The sequence below is a fragment of the Mastomys coucha genome, unplaced genomic scaffold (assembly GCF_008632895.1).
Source record: "Mastomys coucha isolate ucsf_1 unplaced genomic scaffold, UCSF_Mcou_1 pScaffold21, whole genome shotgun sequence".
Taxonomy (NCBI): Eukaryota; Metazoa; Chordata; class Mammalia; order Rodentia; family Muridae; genus Mastomys; species Mastomys coucha.
In genome coordinates, this window is record NW_022196904.1 from 9,627,003 (window position 1) to 9,635,818 (window position 8,816).

Sequence of the window (8,816 nt, forward strand, 5' to 3'; positions counted from 1 at the left end):
GTGTGTGTGTGTGTGTGTGTGTGTGTGTGTGTGTGTGTGTGTGTGTGTTTATGTACATGAAAGCCAGAAGAGAGTATCAGGGTGTTCTACTTATTTACCTGTGCTTAGTAATGTTCATCCTGGAAGCCAGACTCCAGTGACAGACTTGAACTCTGGTTCTGATGATTTCACATCAAGTACTTTTAACAGCTAAGCCATGTCTCCAGTTCACAACATTATTGAAGCGTTTGCTTCAGTCTGAGTCCCTCCTTGCTGCTCCCATGTGCCTCTTCTTCCATGTCCCTGTACTACCCGCACCTGCTCATGAGTGGTTTGAATCTTCATGTGTTCCTTAGACTGCTTGCCCTTTCATTATATTTGTCTTAGACAATTGAAGAGCAGTGTCAGTTCCTACAGCAAGTTCCAGAATCTGCTCTTCATAGGTTTGTTTGTTTGTTTGTTCTTTTGGAGAGGAGCATAAATGATGTCTCCATATAACCCAAGCCTGGCCTCAGCTTCTTTTTATTTAGTGTGCATGTGCCTGTGCGCACACACATATCTGTGTAAGTGTGCATGCACAACACCCACAGAGGTCATAAGAGAGAATAAAACCCCCTGCACTGGAGCTGCAAGTGGTTGTGAGCCACCATATGGCTGCTTGAAGCTGAACCAAGGTCGTCTGCAAGGTCAGCAGTGCTTTTAACCACTGAGCTATCTCTCCAGCCCCCTACCTTAAGGTTTTGATCCTTTTTTATTTTTGTTTTGTTTTTGTTTTTGTTTTTGTTTTTGTTTTTTGAGACAGGGTTTCTCTAACAGCCCTGGCTGTCCTGGAACTTTCTGTATGTCCTGCTGGCTTTAAGCTTACTGATATCTACCAGCCTCTGCCACCTGTGTGCTAAGATTAAAGGTATGCACTAGAAAGAAAAATATATATATATATGTATATATATATATATTGATTTATGTATTGTGTAAACAGTGTTTTATCTGTCTGTAGACCTGCAGGTCAGAAGAGAGCACCAGATCTCATTATAGATGGTTATGGGCTACCATGTGGTTGCTATGAATTGAACTCTGAACCTCTGGAAAAGTAGCCAGTGCTCTTACCCTCGGAGCCATCTCTCTAGCCCAAGACTGTCTTAATTGTCCAACCATTTGTGTTTGTCATAGGTGGTCATGGTGCACAACTATAATCCTAGCAGGCAGGAGGATCAGGAGTTCAAGGTCTTTCACAGCTACATAGCAGGTTCCAGCCTGTGTAACATGAAATCCTGCCTGATAAAACAAAGCCACCTCAAAATAAATCAAATAAAGTAATAAAACTGGTATCATCTTTTGGTGGTATTTCTAATCATAATAAAGTTAGAACAAAAGACAGAATGCAAAGTGTTTGGGGTGTGTGTGTGTGTGTGTGTGTGTGTGTGAATAAGTGTGGTATATGTGTGTTTGAATATGTGGGTACACATGTGTCCAGGTATTGTGTGGAGGCCTGATATTGATGTTGGGAATCTTCCTCATTCTTCCAGTTTATTCTTTGAGGCAGGGTGTCTTAATCAAATCCAAAGCTTGCTGATATGGCTAGTCTCACCACCCATTTTTGCCCTGGGGGTTATCTCTGAATTCAGAGGCTGGCATGACAAGAGGAGCCACCACACCCACCCAGCATTTATATGGGTTCAGGGATCCAAACTCTTGTCCCCTTGTTTGAATCATGATCACTTTAAAAGATGAGCCACAACCAAACAGTTTATAAATCCTCTTGGGGAAAAAAAAAAAGCTGAGGGGCTGGATCAATGGCTCAGTGGTTAAGAGCACACTGCCTGCTTTCCCAGAAGACCTAGGTTCAATTCTCAGCAGTTCCGTGGCAGCTCACAATTGTCTGGTAACTCCATTTCCATGGGATCCAGTGCCCTCTTCTGGCCTTCATGGGCACTGCATACACACAGTGCACAGATGTACATGCAGACAAAAGACTCATATGCGAAGTAAAATAATATATGAAAAGAAAAGAGGGGCTGGTGGGATGGCTCAGCAGATAAGAGTACTTACTACTCTTCCGAAGGTTCTGAGTTCAAATCCCAGCAACCACATGGTGGCTCACAACCACCCTTAATGAGATCTGACGCCCTCTTCTGGTGTGGCTGAAGTCAGCTACAGTATACTTTTGTATAATAATAAATAAATCTTTGGGTCTGAGCAAGCGGAGTTGACCGGAGCGAGAAGGGTACTAGAGCTAGCAGAGGTCCTAAAATTCAATTCCCAACAAGCACATGAAGGCTCACGGCCATCTGTACAGCTATGGTATACTCACATACATTAAATAAATAAATAAATAAATAAATAAATAAATAGCCGGGCAGTGGTGGTGCACGCCTTTAATCCTAGCATTTCGGAGGCAGAGGCGGGTGGATTTCTGAGTTCAAGGCCAGCCTGGTCTACAGAGTGAGTTCCAGGACAGCCAGGGCTACACAGAGAAACCTTGTCTCAAAAAACCACAAAAAAAAAAAAAAAAAAAAAAAAAGAAAGAAAGAAAAAGAAAAAGAAAAGAAAAGAGAAACACTCTCCACTGTGAAACATGTAAGAAAACAGCTATTTATGAGATGAGAAGGCCATAGAACCTGACTGTGCCCACATTCTAGTCTGGAATTTAGAGCCTCCATAGCTAGGAAAAGAGAGTAGTGTGCTGGGATAAAGCACATTTGGAGAGAGTACTGGCTGGTTTTATGTCAATTTGACCTTAGATATAGTCATTTAAGACAAGAGAACCTCAAGATACATCTTTCATTATGACAGCTATAAATAAGCAAAGTATTTTCTTATTTAGTGATTGAAGAGGGAGGACTCAGCCTATTTTGGGTAGTACCATCCTGGGCTGGTGGTTCTGAGTTCCATAAGAAAGCAGTCTTTTTTTTTTAAGACTTATTTTTATTTATTTTATATATGTGAATACACTGTAGGTGTTTGTGAGCCTTCATGTGGTTGTTGGGAATTAAATTTTAGGACCTCTGCTGGCCCCCTGCTTGCTTCAATCAACTCTGCTTGCTCATGCCCAAAGATTTATTTATTATTATACATAAAGTACACTGTAGCTGACTTCAGATGCACCAGAAGAGGGTGTCAGATCTCATTATGAGTGGTTGTAAGCCACCATGTAGTTGATGGGATTTGAACTCAGGACCTTCGGAAGAGCAGTCAGTGCTCTTATCCGCTGAGCCATCTCGCCAGCCCAAGAGAGTGGTCTTAACTGGGCAGTGGCACACCCCTTTAATCCCAGCACTTGGGAAGCAAAGACAGGCAGATTTCTGAGTTTGAGGCCAGCCTGGTCTACAGAGTGAGTTCCAGGACAGCCACAGCTACACCAGCTACACAGAGAAACCTTGTCTCAAAAGAAAGGAGGGGGGGAGGGAGGGAGAGAGAAAGAGGAAGGAAGGAATAAATCCTATCTCAAAAAAACCTAAAAATAAAAAGAAGGAAAAAGGGGGCTGGAGAGATGGCTCAGTGGTTAAGAGTGCTGACTGCTCTTCTGAAGGTCATGAATTCAAATCCCAGCAACCACATGGTGGCTCACAACCATCCATAATGAGATCTGATGCCCTCTTCTGGAGTGTCTAAAGACAGCTACAGTGTACTTATATATAATAAATAAATCTTTAAAAAAAAAAAAAAAAGGAAAAAAAAAAAGAAGGAAAGAAAAGACAGCAGTCCGAGCAAGCCATGAGGAGAAAGCTAGTAAGCGGTGTCCCTCTATGGTCTCAGCAACTGTTCCTTTCCAGATGCCTGGGTGGTTTGAGTTCCTGCATTGGCTTCCCTTAATGAATGGTGATTCAGGTTTTGTAAGCCAAATAAATCTGAACACCACCCCCCAAGCTGCTTTTGGCCATTGTGATGGTTTGAATGAAAATAGCCCCCAAAACTGGTGAGATAGCTCAGTGGATAAGAGCACTGACTGCTCTTCTGAAGGTCCTGAGTTCAAATCCCAGCAACTACATGGTAGCTCACAACCACCAGTAATGAGATCTGACGCCCTTTTCTGGTGTGTCTGAAGACAGCTACAGTGTACTTACATATAATAATGGGAGCTGGAAAGATGGTTCAGCAGTTAAGAGCACAGACTGCTCTTCCAGAGGTCCTGAGTTCAAATCCCAGCAACCACATGGTGGCTCACAACCATCTGTAATAAGATCTGATGCCCTCTTCTGATGTGTCTGAAGACAGCTGCAGTGTACTTATATATAATAAATAAATAGATCTTTAAAAAAAAAAAAGAAAATGGTCCCCATAGGCTCTTAGGGAGTGGCACTATTAAGAAGTGTGCTCTTGTTGGAGGAAATGTATCACTGGGGGGGAAGGCTTTAAGGTTCAGAAGCTCAAGCCAGGCCCAGTGTCATTCTTCTCCTGCTGCCTGCCTATCCTGATGCAGAAGTCTCAACTATCTCTCCTACATCTGGCTTAGAAGTTAAGCACACTGGCTGCTTTTGCAGAGGACCCAGGTTCAATTTCCAGCTTCAACATGGTGACTCACAACTGTTCTTAACTTCAATTCCAGGGATCTGGTACCCTTTTCTGCCCTGATGGGCACTAAACATGTGGTACTGAAAGAGTTAAATTTTAGACTTGTGCTGGGCTAACGAGAAAATTGCAGGTTTGAAGAAAACACAGTGGACCAAGCTCGAATATGTCCAAATAAGCCTGGGCAAAAGCAAGCTGTTAAGACATTCTGGGAACTAACAGGCCAAAAAGATATAGAAGAGAGAAAGCATGCAAGGACATGTCTGGGCAGACACTGAGTAGTGGACCATCTGGTCCTCTTAGATATGGTTTAAGGTCAGATGCTCTGTTGACTCCGATTAACACCAACCTTAGGAATTTTCCACTCTGTTCTGCACGTACTAATTAATATTTGAACTAGCCAATCATGTGTAACTATACCAATTCCTTTGTTCCCCTAGACCCTTTTCCTATATAAACCCCTAACTTTCGAGCCTCGGGGTCGATTTCCCATCTCCTGGAGAGTTTGGGAGACGGCCTGGAGCTCCGCCATTAAAGATGCCTCGTGCTTTTGCATCAAGATAGTCTCTTGTGATTCCTTGGGTGCACGTCCTTCTGAGATTTGAGTGGGGGTCTCCCCACAGGGGTCTTTCAGTACACTTGACATACATGTAGCCAAACACTCATAAAACAAAAAAACTCTTATTAAAATATTTACTTTTTTAAATATTTATTTTTTTAAAGGAGATTAAATATACCCAATGAAAAGACATCAGGATTTTTTTGTTGTTGTTTTGGTTTGACTTGGTTTTTTAGCTTTCTGTGTTTTTTTTTTTCAGAGTATTTTAACAACTTCATGAGAACATACTTTTAAAAATTTACAAGAAACAGCTTTTCTTATTTGTTTATTATTTATTTAAATACTTATCAATACTGAGTGTTCCTATGTAACCCTCGCTGGCTTGGGATTCACTACCACTCAGGGCAGACTTGCCTCCAATTTGTAGCAATCCTCTTGTCTCTGTCTCTTAAGTACTGGGACTTTAGGCATATGTCACCACAATTAGCTTGATTTTTGTTTTGTTTTTGGAAATGGTATCTTGCAGCCCAGGCTAGCCATGAGCAAACCTTTTGCTTTCATGTTCCATGTATACCACTACAACTACCTAAAAATATATTCTCTTCTACAAGACATGCAAAGAATATCCAAAATCCAGTTGTTTTAATGAAACGGGGTTAAAAAAAAAAAGCCTGGCTGGGCTCCCAGCACTTGGGAGGCAGAGGCAGGCAGATTTCTGAGTTCGAGACCAGCCTGGTCTACAGAGTGAGTACCAGGACAGCCAGGACTACCCAGAGAAACCCTGTCTCGAAAAAAAACAAAACCAAAAAAACTCATGTTAATATATAAGGGACTAATTCTGATTTAGGCATGGATAGCACTCACCTGTGATCCTAATACTAGGTAGGCATGGTAAGAGGATTAAAGTCCACTGTTAGCTTGGGTAAGTAGTCATCCACTGTTAGCTTGGGTAAGTAGTCAGCCTCTATCCAAAATACACAAAGATCACTTGGGGCAAATATTTGCCACAAATAATACAGGGTTTCTTTGGATGACCCTGGCTTCTCTGGTGGCTTTGAACTCACAGAGCTCCACCTGCCTCTGCCTTTCTAGTGCTGGGATTAAAGTCCTGCACCACCACCACCAGGCTGAACAATCTCTTTAACAAAACAAAACTAGGGCTGGAGAGATGGCTCCAGTGGTTAAGAGCATTGACTTCTCCTCGTAGAGGTCCTGAGTTCAGTTCCCAGCAACCACATGGTGGCTCATAACCATCTGTAATGGGATCTGATGCCCTCTTCTAGTGTGTCTGAGGACAGCTACAGTGTACTCATATACATAAAATAAATCTCTTCTAAAAAATCAAAAAAAAAAAGAAGCAACAGAGCCATTGCAATCATGAACTCACAGCCACTGTGATTTCAACCAAGGGCTAGCTGGTTACAGCTGTTCACCAACAATGGGTTACACTTTTGGGCGGGGGGGGGGTTGTTGAGGGAAATAGGGGAGAGTTGGCCTCAAGCTCACCCACTAACAACTGGCCCTGGGCTGGGGGCTGTGCCACAACTCCAGCAGGAGTTTCCCTGCCCACCGTTCAAAACTGAGTCCCTCAAAACACTTTTGGGTCCTGACCTACAGAGAACACTTCCCAGGGACCTCAGCATTCTGTAGCCTGTGCTTCCTGTAGTCTTTCTCAGGGGCCTTTCTGGTCCCAGGATTTCTGAGGCCAGGGGTCGGGGGTGGGGGTGGGAGGTTGGACACTCAATCCTGTCAATCAATTCATATGAATATTTCTACCTCCTGACAGTACAGACCTTATTTCCAGAGGCCATGATGATGAGGCAGGAGATAAAAACAGATCAGGCAGTTCAGGGCAGAGACCCCTAAACAGCTGTTCTGTTCTTGTGTTTAGCCTGAAATGCTACAGGTCTTGACTTGGCTGGAGCCCAAAGATGCTAGAATAACATTCTGGTTCCTGATCTGTGTCTGTCTCATCTCCTTCCCCTAAACTAGAACTCCTACCCAGAAGCAGTATGTGAGAGTGTGTCCTAAACTTCCAGTCCAGACACTAATCCCTTCTGCTGAGTATCTTTAAAATTAGGTCTCTAGGTTTCCACGGCTTATACCAATTCCCAAATTTAGCCCATCTTCTAAATGATTTTATGTTCGCAAGTCTTGACAGGGCAATGTTCTCTCTTTTTTTCCCATTAATTTATTCACTTTACATCCACTGCAGCATCACCTCTACTCCCAGTCCCCCACTACACAGCCCCTCCCCCTATACCTCCTTACCCTACTCCTCTGGGAAAGGGAATGTTCCCCCTGGGTACTAACCCACCTGGCACCTCAAATCATTGAAGTGCTAAGCACATGCTCTCTTACTGAGGACAGACAAGGCAGCCCACTTAGGGGAACAGGAGCCACACGAAGACAACAGAGTCAGAGTAAGCCCCCAGTCCAGTTGTTGGAGACCTGCATGAAGACTGAGCTGCACATCTGCTACATATGTGCAGGGGGCCTAGGTCCAGCCTGTATGAGCCCCCGAAGGTTCAGGTCAGTTGACTCTGTTGGTCTTCTTGTGAAGTCCATATCTCCTCTAGATTTCTCAATCCTTCCCCCAACTCCTCCACGAGACCTCAGGAATGAGGTCCTTGACAAGGGAATGTTATAGTAGCATTAGATGTCACTGAGGCTTTAAACCCCACCTCCCCTTTCCCTCATGTCCTGGCTAGTTTAGTTTCAACTTGACACAAGTGAAAGTCATCAGAGAAGAGGGAGCCTCAGTTGAGAAGATGCCCCCATAAAATCGAGCTGTAGACAAGCCTGTCGAGCATTTTCTAATTAGTGATTGATGTGGGAGAACCCATCCCACTGTAGGTGGGGCCCATCTCTGGACTGGTGGTTCTGAGTTCTGTAAGAAAGCAAGCTAAACAAGCTATGAGAAACAAGCATTCCTCCACGGACTCTGTGTGAACTTCTACAGCTAGGCCCTGCTCGGTTTAAGTTCCTGTCCTAACTTCTTACTAAAATGGACTATGATATGTAAACCAGATAGACTTTCTTCTCCATTTTGCATTTGCTCATAGTGTTTCATCAATAGCAATAGCAACCTAACACCAGAAGGGTGCGCATCAGCTTTGTCACTCTGTTGTGCTTTAAAATAACGTATGAGGGGCAGAGAGATGGCTCAGTGGATAAGAGCATATGCTGCTCTTGCAGAGGATCTGAGTTCTATTCCCAGAGTTTACACCAGCTGGCTCACAACTTCCTGAATTCCAGCACCAAGGGAATCTGATACTTCTGATCTTTGTGGGTACTTGCACTCACATGCACATACCTAAGCATATGCATGCACATAATAAAAACAATGAAGAGTTGGCCATAGTGGCAGAAGCCTTTAATCCCAGAACTTGGGAGGCAGAAGTAGGCAGATATCCTAGTTCAAGAGCAGTCTGGCTGGGCGGTGGTGGCACACACCTTTAGTCCCAGCACTTGGGAGGCAGAGGCAGACGGATTTCTGAGTTCGAGGACAGCCTGGTCTACAGAGTGAGTGCCAGGACAGCCAAGGCTACACAGAGAAACTCTGTTTTAAAAAAACCAAAAAACAAAACAAAAAACAAAAAGACCAGTCTGTTCTATATAGTTTCATACCAGCCAGGGCTACACTCAAAGACCCAGTCTCATCCTCCTGATCCCCAACAAATATACTGTAGGGTCTTATCTTCCAGAAACACTCTTCTCCCAGTCTCTTGCAATTCACTCTTTTTTTTTTTTAATTCTTTTTTTTTTT